This window comes from Ambystoma mexicanum, chromosome 1q (assembly GCF_040938575.1).
Source record: "Ambystoma mexicanum isolate Mex_15411 chromosome 1q, UKY_AmexF1_1, whole genome shotgun sequence".
NCBI classification, from domain to species: Eukaryota; Metazoa; Chordata; class Amphibia; order Caudata; family Ambystomatidae; genus Ambystoma; species Ambystoma mexicanum.
The window spans coordinates 230327744-230340479 of NC_090922.1; the positions used below are offsets into that span (position 1 = coordinate 230327744).

Genomic DNA, 12736 nt, shown 5'->3' on the forward strand with positions numbered 1-12736 from the left:
TTCAATAAAGAAAGATCTATTAAAAAATCAACACTTGCAAATTAAGAAAGTTTCTGTCCAGTCATGTTCCAAAAATAGTGAATGCTTTACGAATGTGCGTGTCATCCTTTAGAGCAGGGGCCGATTTAAATTTCCCATTATCATTCCAATATTAGTACATGTGTTGCAGAAGCAAGCGCAAAGGGAGAGTCAATCAAACCATTGATTAGGACCTCTGGTCAAAGGTTTGCCATACCAAATGTCCTTATTTCAGAGGGCAGAAAGTCCAAACACCATTTAGATATCGGGTGGTATGAAATGAAGAGGCAAACAACAACGAATAAGCATTCTTTGCTGCTGTATTGATCTGGCCCTAAAGGGTTTTAGTTTAATGCCAATTATATTTAAAGATATAAAGATTAATGGTCCAGGGTGCTTGCAAAATGAAAACCCCCTCCCCATCACAATGGCTGGGTCATACAAGCCTGAGAGCATCACAATAGACCCAATAGACATGAGAAAAACTCGGTACCTCTGAGTGTATGTGGGCCCATGGCTGTATCAAGGACAAGGCAAAAACAGGAGGTGGCTTAAGGAGTCAGCACCAGAGGCTGTCCGATTGAGCCCTGTAAGCAACAGATGTTGGACCATCCTATAAAGGATTCTGAGGCTGATTTCAATTTTAACTTTGCTGCTGATTTAAGGATTGCTCAACCTTCGACCCACGTCTAGTTTGCTTGGATAAGCCCTGGAAATCTTTTACAGCTTGTACTGGTGGGAGATGATGTGACTTTATCAACTGCAACGGGATATGAGGCATGTGTGCCACAAAAAGCAGGTCTAGGATTTTTTTATAAGAAAGCCGCTTTAAGAAGGGAACTTTGGGCAACCCCACTGAGAGCAAAAGTATTACACAAAAGGTAAGGGGGTCAGTGGGTCAACTGATACAATAAACTAACTCACAGTCAAATGTGCTAAGTCCAAATACTACCTGTTTCTACATTTTCCAGGCTTTTTGTCTCATTTCTTAACAGATCCATTCCTATGTACCTCTGTGCTTTCAACAGAGTTTTCATTGTAATGGAGGGACATGCAGTATGCCTTAAACATGCCTGGGCAGGGAAGACTATGTAAAAGCAAGAGTAGCAGACAGCTTAATAAATCATCAGCAGGACCCTCTAGACCTTCCCCAAAAAACATAACATGATTTCTATGCATGTATGTGCGTTGAACAGCGCAAGTAATTTGGTTAATGTCAGTGGATAAATGTCACTTTCCCACAGCGCAGACAAAATCACTTGTACAGGCCCCTTCTGCAAAAGCATTACCGCTGTAGAAAGCAGTGAAAAGGTGAGGCAGTGTGCAGTCCCCCCACCCCCGACCCTGATCGGCCACGATCGGCCAAGGACCTCTCTATAAGAGCTGAGGGTGGAATTTTTCTGGACCTCAGTAACTTAGGGAGACATGGCTAAAGGGATCCTCAATCAACGGCCCAGCTTTTGCTCTGTGGCCTGTCCGAATATGTCTGTTCTCCAAATTACCTGCCGCTGCCCAGGTGTCAGATGGTGAGATGGAATGACCTCCCAGGAAGCATACTGGCAGATGATTTGCATAGGCACACCCCCTCTCCCTCTCTCTTAGCCCTGCTTACTCCACAGTAGCAAGTATCTGGGGAAAATATAGTGGTCGAGGTGGGGTAGCAGTAACTAGCAACTCTGAGAAAGTAAATCTGGGACACTTGGCGACCTGTGGGGAACAACTGCAGAGCTCAGTGCCCAGAAGTTTGTGGCACAGGGAGGAGGTCTGTTGGATTTCAGTAACTTGGAGACATGCAACCTGGTCGGGAGTGCTTCAGGTCTCCTTCCTTGCATGTTCCAAGCAACTCAACAAAGCATCAACAGGCTGAGATACCAACCACAGAGCCCCTTTCCACTTGATTAAAAGGCTAAAATCTTTTCCATGCAAATACATAGCCCCCAAATACCATATTTTCTTTGTTTTCTCTCTCTCTCCTCCCTGTCTCCTTCCCTCGCTCCCTCCCACCCTCCCGCACTCTCTCTTCCCCCCAGCCCCTCTCCCTCTCCCTACCATTAATTTTAGGTTTTCATGCACTGCAGCACATTGTGGCAATGGTATTTCACAATGGGACTGTTTGAAAGTTACAGAAATCAAAAAAGAAATCAACCAACTAAAAGCAGCCAAACCCGGAGTACTCTGCTCAGCCCCATTTAAAGATTAAGGCCCAGAAGCAAGTAAAGCTGTAGTTCAGAGCGATATTTGCAAATAGCACCTTAAAGCAGTTTACGCTGGAGTGCACAACAAGGGGGAAAGTGATAATACTGAGTTTGGTAGAATGGGATAAAAAAAAACAAAAGAAGCGTGCCACTTGTAAAAGTACAAGTCAAGAAATTGAAGGGGACGGGGCTGTTCATTCAGTCAAGAGGACTCACAAGTAAAAGGCTCCTGAGGCATTAGTGTTGAATTTGGCGCAAAATGCATTGTGTTGTCGTGTAATATGAATGAACATACAATTTCAATCTTCAATAAAGAAAGATCTATTAAAAAATCAACACTTGCAAATTAAGAAAGTTTCTGTCCAGTCATGTTCCAAAAATAGTGAATGCTTTACGAATGTGCGTGTCATCCTTTAGAGCAGGGGCCGATTTAAATTTCCCATTATCATTCCAATATTAGTACATGTGTTGCAGAAGCAAGCGCAAAGGGAGAGTCAATCAAACCATTGATTAGGACCTCTGGTCAAAGGTTTGCCATACCAAATGTCCTTATTTCAGAGGGCAGAAAGTCCAAACACCATTTAGATATCGGGTGGTATGAAATGAAGAGGCAAACAACAACGAATAAGCATTCTTTGCTGCTGTATTGATCTGGCCCTAAAGGGTTTTAGTTTAATGCCAATTATATTTAAAGATATAAAGATTAATGGTCCAGGGTGCTTGCAAAATGAAAACCCCCTCCCCATCACAATGGCTGGGTCATACAAGCCTGAGAGCATCACAATAGACCCAATAGACATGAGAAAAACTCGGTACCTCTGAGTGTATGTGGGCCCATGGCTGTATCAAGGACAAGGCAAAAACAGGAGGTGGCTTAAGGAGTCAGCACCAGAGGCTGTCCGATTGAGCCCTGTAAGCAACAGATGTTGGACCATCCTATAAAGGATTCTGAGGCTGATTTCAATTTTAACTTTGCTGCTGATTTAAGGATTGCTCAACCTTCGACCCACGTCTAGTTTGCTTGGATAAGCCCTGGAAATCTTTTACAGCTTGTACTGGTGGGAGATGATGTGACTTTATCAACTGCAACGGGATATGAGGCATGTGTGCCACAAAAAGCAGGTCTAGGATTTTTTTATAAGAAAGCCGCTTTAAGAAGGGAACTTTGGGCAACCCCACTGAGAGCAAAAGTATTACACAAAAGGTAAGGGGGTCAGTGGGTCAACTGATACAATAAACTAACTCACAGTCAAATGTGCTAAGTCCAAATACTACCTGTTTCTACATTTTCCAGGCTTTTTGTCTCATTTCTTAACAGATCCATTCCTATGTACCTCTGTGCTTTCAACAGAGTTTTCATTGTAAGGGAGGGACATACAGTATACCTTAAACATTCCTGGGCAGGGAAGACTCTATGTAAAAGCAAGAGTAGCAGACAGCTTAAAAGAATCATCAGCAGGACCCTCTAGACCTTCCCCAAAAAACATAACATTATTTCTCTGCATGCATGTGCGTTGAACAGCGCAAGTAGTTTGGTTAATGTCAGTGGATAAATGTCACTTTCCCACAGCGCAGAACAAAATCACTTGTACAGGCCCCTTCTGCAAAAGCATTACCACTGTAGAAAGCAGTGAAGGTGAGGCAGTGTGCAGTCACCTCCGACACTTCCCTCCTCTGATCGGCCACGATCGGCCAAGGACCTCTCTATGAGAGCTGAGGGTGGAATTTTCTGGACCTCTGTAACTTGGGGAGACATGGCAAAAGGGATCCTCAATCAACAGCTCAGCCTTTGCTTTGTGGCCTGTCCGTATATATCTGTTCTCCAAATTACCTGCCGCTGCCCAGGTGTCAGCTGGTGAGATGGAATGACCTCCCAGGTAGGATCCTGGCAGATGATTTGCATAGGCAAACCCCCTCGCTCTCTTTCTTACCCCTGCTTACTCCACAGTAGCAAGTATCTGGGCAAAATATAGTGGTCGAGGTAGGGTAGCAGTAACTAGCAACTCTGAGAAAGTAAATCTGGGGAGCTTGGCGACTTGTGGGGAACAACTGCAGAGCTCATCTCCCAGAACTTTGTGGCACGGGGAGAAGGTCTGTGGGATTTCAGTAACTTGGAGACATGCGACCTGGTCGGGAGTGCTTCAGGTCTCCTTCCTTGCATGTTCCAAGCAACTCAACAAAGCATCAACAGGCTGCCATGCCAGCCACAGAGCCCCTTTCCACATGATTAAAAGCCTAAAATCTTTTCCATGCAAACACATAGCCACCGAAAACCATATTTTCTTTGTTTTCTCTCTCTCTGTCTCTCTCTCCTCCCTCCCTCCCTCCCTCCTTCCCATCCCCCATAACCCCCCCCCCCTCCCTACCATTCATTTTAAGTTTTCCTGCACTGCAGCACATTGTGACAATGGTATTTCACAATGGGACTGTTTGAAAGTTACAGAAATAAAAAAAGAATTAACCAACTAAAAGCAGCCAAATCCGGAGTACACTGCTAAGCCACAATTAAAGATTAAGGCCTAGAAGCAAGTAAAGCTGTAGTTCAGAGCGATGTTTGCAAATAGCTCCTTAAAGCAGTTGACGCTGGAGTGCACAACAAGAGGAAAAGTGATAATACTGAGTTTGGTAGAATGGGATAAAAAACAAAAGCAGCGTGCCACTTCTAAAAGTACAAGTCAAGAAATTGAAGGAGATGGGGCTGTTCATTCAGTCAATAGGACTCACAAGTAAAAGTCTCCCGAGGCATTAGTGTTGAATTTGGCCCAAAATGTATTGTGTTGTCGTGTATTATGTATGAAAATACAATTTCAATCTTCATTAAAAAAAGATGTATTAAAAAATAAATACTTGCAGATTAAGAAAGTTTCTGTCCCGTCGTGTGCCAAAAATAGTGAATGCTTTACGAATGTGCGTGTCATCCTTTGAAGCAGGGGCCAATTCTATTTTCCCATTTTCATTCCAATATTAGTACATGTTTTGCTGAGGTACATAGGAATGGATCTGTTAAGAAATGAAACCAAAAGCCTGGAAAAATGTTGAAACAGGTAGGATTTGGACTTACAATAAACGGACTCACAGTCAGATGTGCTATCCCTTGACCCACTGACCCGCTTACCTTTTGTGTAATCCTTTTGCTCTCAGCAGTGTTGTCCAAAGTTCCCTACTTAAAGAGACTTTCTTATAAAAAAAGATCCTAGACATGTTTTTTATGGCCCACATGCCTCATATCCCGTTGCTCTTGATAAACTCACATCATCTCCCACCAATACAAGCTGTAAAAGATGTCAAGGGCATAGCCAAGGAAATTAGACGTGGGCCGAAGGTTGAGCAATCCTTAAATCAGCAGCAAAAATAACATTGAAATCAGCTTCAGAATCTCTTAAAGGATGGGCCAACACTGGTTGCTTGCAGGGCGCAATCGGGCTGACGCCTTAAGGCAAGCGCAAAGGGAGAGCCAACCAAACCATTGATTAGGACCTCTGGACTTTCTGCTCTTTAACATAAGGACATTTGATATGGCAAACGTTTGACCAAACACCATTTAGATGTCGGATGGTATGGAATTAAGCGGCAAACAGCAATACATCAGCATTCTTTGCTGCTTTATTGATCTGGTCCTAAAGGGTTTGGTTTAATGCCAATTATATTTAAAGATAAAAAGATTCATGCTCAACGGTGCTTGCAAATCGACACCCCTCTCCCCATCACGATGGCTGGGTGATGCAAGAGTGAGAGCATCACAGCAGACCCAGAGACATGAGAAACACTCTGTACCTCTGAGTGCATGTGGGCCCATGGCTGGATCAAGGACAAGGCAAGAATAGGAGATGGCTTAAGGTGTCAGGACCCAGGCTGCCCCATTGCGCACTGCCAGCAACAGATGTTGGACCATCCTTTAAGAGATTCTGAGGCTTATTTCAATGTTAACTTTGCTGCTGATTAAAGGATTGCTCAACCTTCGACCCGCATCTAGTTTGCTTGGCTAAGCCCTGAAAATCTTTTACAGCTTGTATTGGTGGGAGATGATGTGAGTTTATCAAGAGCAACGGGATATGAGGCATGTGTGCCACAAAATGCAGGTCTATGATCTTTTATTTGAAAGCCACTTTGGAAAACCCTACTGAGAACAAAAGGATTACACAAAAGGAAAGGGGGTCAGGGGGGCAAGGGATAGCACATCTGAATGTGAGTCAGTTAATTGTAAGTCCAAATCCTACGCGTTTCGACATTTTTCCAGGCTTTTTGTTTCAGTTCTTAACAGATCCATTCCTATGTACCTCTGTGCTTTCAACAGAGTTTTCATTGTAATGGAGGGACATGCAGTATGCCTTAAACATGCCTGGGCAGGGAAGACTATGTAAAAGCAAGAGTAGCAGACAGCTTAATAAATCATCAGCAGGACCCTCTAGACCTTCCCCAAAAAACATAACATGATTTCTATGCATGTATGTGCGTTGAACAGCGCAAGTAATTTGGTTAATGTCAGTGGATAAATGTCACTTTCCCACAGCGCAGACAAAATCACTTGTACAGGCCCCTTCTGCAAAAGCATTACCGCTGTAGAAAGCAGTGAAAAGGTGAGGCAGTGTGCAGTCCCCCCACCCCCGACCCTGATCGGCCACGATCGGCCAAGGACCTCTCTATAAGAGCTGAGGGTGGAATTTTTCTGGACCTCAGTAACTTAGGGAGACATGGCTAAAGGGATCCTCAATCAACGGCCCAGCTTTTGCTCTGTGGCCTGTCCGAATATGTCTGTTCTCCAAATTACCTGCCGCTGCCCAGGTGTCAGATGGTGAGATGGAATGACCTCCCAGGAAGCATACTGGCAGATGATTTGCATAGGCACACCCCCTCTCCCTCTCTCTTAGCCCTGCTTACTCCACAGTAGCAAGTATCTGGGGAAAATATAGTGGTCGAGGTGGGGTAGCAGTAACTAGCAACTCTGAGAAAGTAAATCTGGGACACTTGGCGACCTGTGGGGAACAACTGCAGAGCTCAGTGCCCAGAAGTTTGTGGCACAGGGAGGAGGTCTGTTGGATTTCAGTAACTTGGAGACATGCAACCTGGTCGGGAGTGCTTCAGGTCTCCTTCCTTGCATGTTCCAAGCAACTCAACAAAGCATCAACAGGCTGAGATACCAACCACAGAGCCCCTTTCCACTTGATTAAAAGGCTAAAATCTTTTCCATGCAAATACATAGCCCCCAAATACCATATTTTCTTTGTTTTCTCTCTCTCTCTCCTCCCTGTCTCCTTCCCTCGCTCCCTCCCACCCTCCCGCACTCTCTCTTCCCCCCAGCCCCTCTCCCTCTCCCTACCATTAATTTTAAGTTTTCATGCACTGCAGCACATTGTGGCAATGGTATTTCACAATGGGACTGTTTGAAAGTTACAGAAATCAAAAAAGAAATCAACCAACTAAAAGCAGCCAAACCCGGAGTACTCTGCTCAGCCCCATTTAAAGATTAAGGCCCAGAAGCAAGTAAAGCTGTAGTTCAGAGCGATATTTGCAAATAGCACCTTAAAGCAGTTTACGCTGGAGTGCACAACAAGGGGGAAAGTGATAATACTGAGTTTGGTAGAATGGGATAAAAAAAAACAAAAGAAGCGTGCCACTTGTAAAAGTACAAGTCAAGAAATTGAAGGGGACGGGGCTGTTCATTCAGTCAAGAGGACTCACAAGTAAAAGGCTCCTGAGGCATTAGTGTTGAATTTGGCGCAAAATGCATTGTGTTGTCGTGTAATATGAATGAACATACAATTTCAATCTTCAATAAAGAAAGATCTATTAAAAAATCAACACTTGCAAATTAAGAAAGTTTCTGTCCAGTCATGTTCCAAAAATAGTGAATGCTTTACGAATGTGCGTGTCATCCTTTAGAGCAGGGGCCGATTTAAATTTCCCATTATCATTCCAATATTAGTACATGTGTTGCAGAAGCAAGCGCAAAGGGAGAGTCAATCAAACCATTGATTAGGACCTCTGGTCAAAGGTTTGCCATACCAAATGTCCTTATTTCAGAGGGCAGAAAGTCCAAACACCATTTAGATATCGGGTGGTATGAAATGAAGAGGCAAACAACAACGAATAAGCATTCTTTGCTGCTGTATTGATCTGGCCCTAAAGGGTTTTAGTTTAATGCCAATTATATTTAAAGATATAAAGATTAATGGTCCAGGGTGCTTGCAAAATGAAAACCCCCTCCCCATCACAATGGCTGGGTCATACAAGCCTGAGAGCATCACAATAGACCCAATAGACATGAGAAAAACTTGGTACCTCTGAGTGTATGTGGGCCCATGGCTGTATCAAGGACAAGGCAAAAACAGGAGGTGGCTTAAGGAGTCAGCACCAGAGGCTGTCCGATTGAGCCCTGTAAGCAACAGATGTTGGACCATCCTATAAAGGATTCTGAGGCTGATTTCAATTTTAACTTTGCTGCTGATTTAAGGATTGCTCAACCTTCGACCCACGTCTAGTTTGCTTGGATAAGCCCTGGAAATCTTTTACAGCTTGTACTGGTGGGAGATGATGTGACTTTATCAACTGCAACGGGATATGAGGCATGTGTGCCACAAAAAGCAGGTCTAGGATTTTTTTATAAGAAAGCCGCTTTAAGAAGGGAACTTTGGGCAACCCCACTGAGAGCAAAAGTATTACACAAAAGGTAAGGGGGTCAGTGGGTCAACTGATACAATAAACTAACTCACAGTCAAATGTGCTAAGTCCAAATACTACCTGTTTCTACATTTTCCAGGCTTTTTGTCTCATTTCTTAACAGATCCATTCCTATGTACCTCTGTGCTTTCAACAGAGTTTTCATTGTAAGGGAGGGACATACAGTATACCTTAAACATTCCTGGGCAGGGAAGACTCTATGTAAAAGCAAGAGTAGCAGACAGCTTAAAAGAATCATCAGCAGGACCCTCTAGACCTTCCCCAAAAAACATAACATTATTTCTCTGCATGCATGTGCGTTGAACAGCGCAAGTAGTTTGGTTAATGTCAGTGGATAAATGTCACTTTCCCACAGCGCAGAACAAAATCACTTGTACAGGCCCCTTCTGCAAAAGCATTACCACTGTAGAAAGCAGTGAAGGTGAGGCAGTGTGCAGTCACCTCCGACACTTCCCTCCTCTGATCGGCCACGATCGGCCAAGGACCTCTCTATGAGAGCTGAGGGTGGAATTTTCTGGACCTCTGTAACTTAGGGAGACATGGCAAAAGGGATCCTCAATCAACAGCTCAGCCTTTGCTTTGTGGCCTGTCCGTATATATCTGTTCTCCAAATTACCTGCCGCTGCCCAGGTGTCAGCTGGTGAGATGGAATGACCTCCCAGGTAGGATCCTGGCAGATGATTTGCATAGGCAAACCCCCTCGCTCTCTTTCTTACCCCTGCTTACTCCACAGTAGCAAGTATCTGGGCAAAATATAGTGGTCGAGGTAGGGTAGCAGTAACTAGCAACTCTGAGAAAGTAAATCTGGGGAGCTTGGCGACTTGTGGGGAACAACTGCAGAGCTCATCTCCCAGAACTTTGTGGCACGGGGAGAAGGTCTGTGGGATTTCAGTAACTTGGAGACATGCGACCTGGTCGGGAGTGCTTCAGGTCTCCTTCCTTGCATGTTCCAAGCAACTCAACAAAGCATCAACAGGCTGCCATGCCAGCCACAGAGCCCCTTTCCACATGATTAAAAGCCTAAAATCTTTTCCATGCAAACACATAGCCACCGAAAACCATATTTTCTTTGTTTTCTCTCTCTCTGTCTCTCTCTCCTCCCTCCCTCCCTCCCTCCTTCCCATCCCCCATAACCCCCCCCTCCCTACCATTCATTTTAAGTTTTCCTGCACTGCAGCACATTGTGACAATGGTATTTCACAATGGGACTGTTTGAAAGTTACAGAAATAAAAAAAGAATTAACCAACTAAAAGCAGCCAAATCCGGAGTACACTGCTAAGCCACAATTAAAGATTAAGGCCTAGAAGCAAGTAAAGCTGTAGTTCAGAGCGATGTTTGCAAATAGCTCCTTAAAGCAGTTGACGCTGGAGTGCACAACAAGAGGAAAAGTGATAATACTGAGTTTGGTAGAATGGGATAAAAAACAAAAGCAGCGTGCCACTTCTAAAAGTACAAGTCAAGAAATTGAAGGAGATGGGGCTGTTCATTCAGTCAATAGGACTCACAAGTAAAAGTCTCCCGAGGCATTAGTGTTGAATTTGGCCCAAAATGTATTGTGTTGTCGTGTATTATGTATGAAAATACAATTTCAATCTTCATTAAAAAAAGATGTATTAAAAAATAAATACTTGCAGATTAAGAAAGTTTCTGTCCCGTCGTGTGCCAAAAATAGTGAATGCTTTACGAATGTGCGTGTCATCCTTTGAAGCAGGGGCCAATTCTATTTTCCCATTTTCATTCCAATATTAGTACATGTTTTGCTGAGGTACATAGGAATGGATCTGTTAAGAAATGAAACCAAAAGCCTGGAAAAATGTTGAAACAGGTAGGATTTGGACTTACAATAAACGGACTCACAGTCAGATGTGCTATCCCTTGACCCACTGACCCGCTTACCTTTTGTGTAATCCTTTTGCTCTCAGCAGTGTTGTCCAAAGTTCCCTACTTAAAGAGACTTTCTTATAAAAAAAGATCCTAGACATGTTTTTTATGGCCCACATGCCTCATATCCCGTTGCTCTTGATAAACTCACATCATCTCCCACCAATACAAGCTGTAAAAGATGTCAAGGGCATAGCCAAGGAAATTAGACGTGGGCCGAAGGTTGAGCAATCCTTAAATCAGCTGCAAAAATAACATTGAAATCAGCTTCAGAATCTCTTAAAGGATGGGCCAACACTGGTTGCTTGCAGGGCGCAATCGGGCTGACGCCTTAAGGCAAGCGCAAAGGGAGAGCCAACCAAACCATTGATTAGGACCTCTGGACTTTCTGCTCTTTAACATAAGGACATTTGATATGGCAAACGTTTGACCAAACACCATTTAGATGTCGGATGGTATGGAATTAAGCGGCAAACAGCAATACATCAGCATTCTTTGCTGCTTTATTGATCTGGTCCTAAAGGGTTTGGTTTAATGCCAATTATATTTAAAGATAAAAAGATTCATGCTCAACGGTGCTTGCAAATCGACACCCCTCTCCCCATCACGATGGCTGGGTGATGCAAGAGTGAGAGCATCACAGCAGACCCAGAGACATGAGAAACACTCTGTACCTCTGAGTGCATGTGGGCCCATGGCTGGATCAAGGACAAGGCAAGAATAGGAGATGGCTTAAGGTGTCAGGACCCAGGCTGCCCCATTGCGCACTGCCAGCAACAGATGTTGGACCATCCTTTAAGAGATTCTGAGGCTTATTTCAATGTTAACTTTGCTGCTGATTAAAGGATTGCTCAACCTTCGACCCGCGTCTAGTTTGCTTGGCTAAGCCCTGAAAATCTTTTACAGCTTGTATTGGTGGGAGATGATGTGAGTTTATCAAGAGCAACGGGATATGAGGCATGTGTGCCACAAAATGCAGGTCTATGATCTTTTATTTGAAAGCCACTTTGGAAAACCCTACTGAGAACAAAAGGATTACACAAAAGGAAAGGGGGTCAGGGGGGCAAGGGATAGCACATCTGAATGTGAGTCAGTTAATTGTAAGTCCAAATCCTACGCGTTTCGACATTTTTCCAGGCTTTTTGTTTCAGTTCTTAACAGATCCATTCCTATGTACCTCTGTGCTTTCAACAGAGTTTTCATTGTAATGGAGGGACATGCAGTATGCCTTAAACATGCCTGGGCAGGGAAGACTATGTAAAAGCAAGAGTAGCAGACAGCTTAATAAATCATCAGCAGGACCCTCTAGACCTTCCCCAAAAAACATAACATGATTTCTATGCATGTATGTGCGTTGAACAGCGCAAGTAATTTGGTTAATGTCAGTGGATAAATGTCACTTTCCCACAGCGCAGACAAAATCACTTGTACAGGCCCCTTCTGCAAAAGCATTACCGCTGTAGAAAGCAGTGAAAAGGTGAGGCAGTGTGCAGTCCCCCCACCCCCGACCCTGATCGGCCACGATCGGCCAAGGACCTCTCTATAAGAGCTGAGGGTGGAATTTTTCTGGACCTCAGTAACTTAGGGAGACATGGCTAAAGGGATCCTCAATCAACGGCCGAGCTTTTGCTCTGTGGCCTGTCCGAATATGTCTGTTCTCCAAATTACCTGCCGCTGCCCAGGTGTCAGATGGTGAGATGGAATGACCTCCCAGGAAGCATACTGGCAGATGATTTGCATAGGCACACCCCCTCTCCCTCTCTCTTAGCCCTGCTTACTCCACAGTAGCAAGTATCTGGGGAAAATATAGTGGTCGAGGTGGGGTAGCAGTAACTAGCAACTCTGAGAAAGTAAATCTGGGACACTTGGCGACCTGTGGGGAACAACTGCAGAGCTCAGTGCCCAGAAGTTTGTGGCACAGGGAGGAGGTCTGTTGGATTTCAGTAACTTGGAGACATGCAAC

At 44.2% G+C, this 12736-nt stretch overlaps 3 non-coding genes across 3 annotated transcripts; all 3 read right to left on the reverse strand.

Annotated features, from left to right (window-relative positions):
• Positions 1 to 70: 70 nt before the first annotated feature.
• Positions 71 to 177, reverse strand: LOC138565350 (U6 spliceosomal RNA). The gene has a single exon (XR_011301239.1). It is a non-coding gene; the product is annotated as a U6 spliceosomal RNA (small nuclear RNA).
• Positions 178 to 2588: 2411 nt separating this feature from the next.
• On the reverse strand, positions 2589 to 2695 carry LOC138565352 (U6 spliceosomal RNA). The gene has a single exon (XR_011301240.1). It is a non-coding gene; the product is annotated as a U6 spliceosomal RNA (small nuclear RNA).
• A 5356-nt stretch (positions 2696 to 8051) lies between these two features.
• LOC138565353 (U6 spliceosomal RNA) lies at positions 8052 to 8158 on the reverse strand. The gene has a single exon (XR_011301241.1). It is a non-coding gene; the product is annotated as a U6 spliceosomal RNA (small nuclear RNA).
• Positions 8159 to 12736: the final 4578 nt, after the last annotated feature.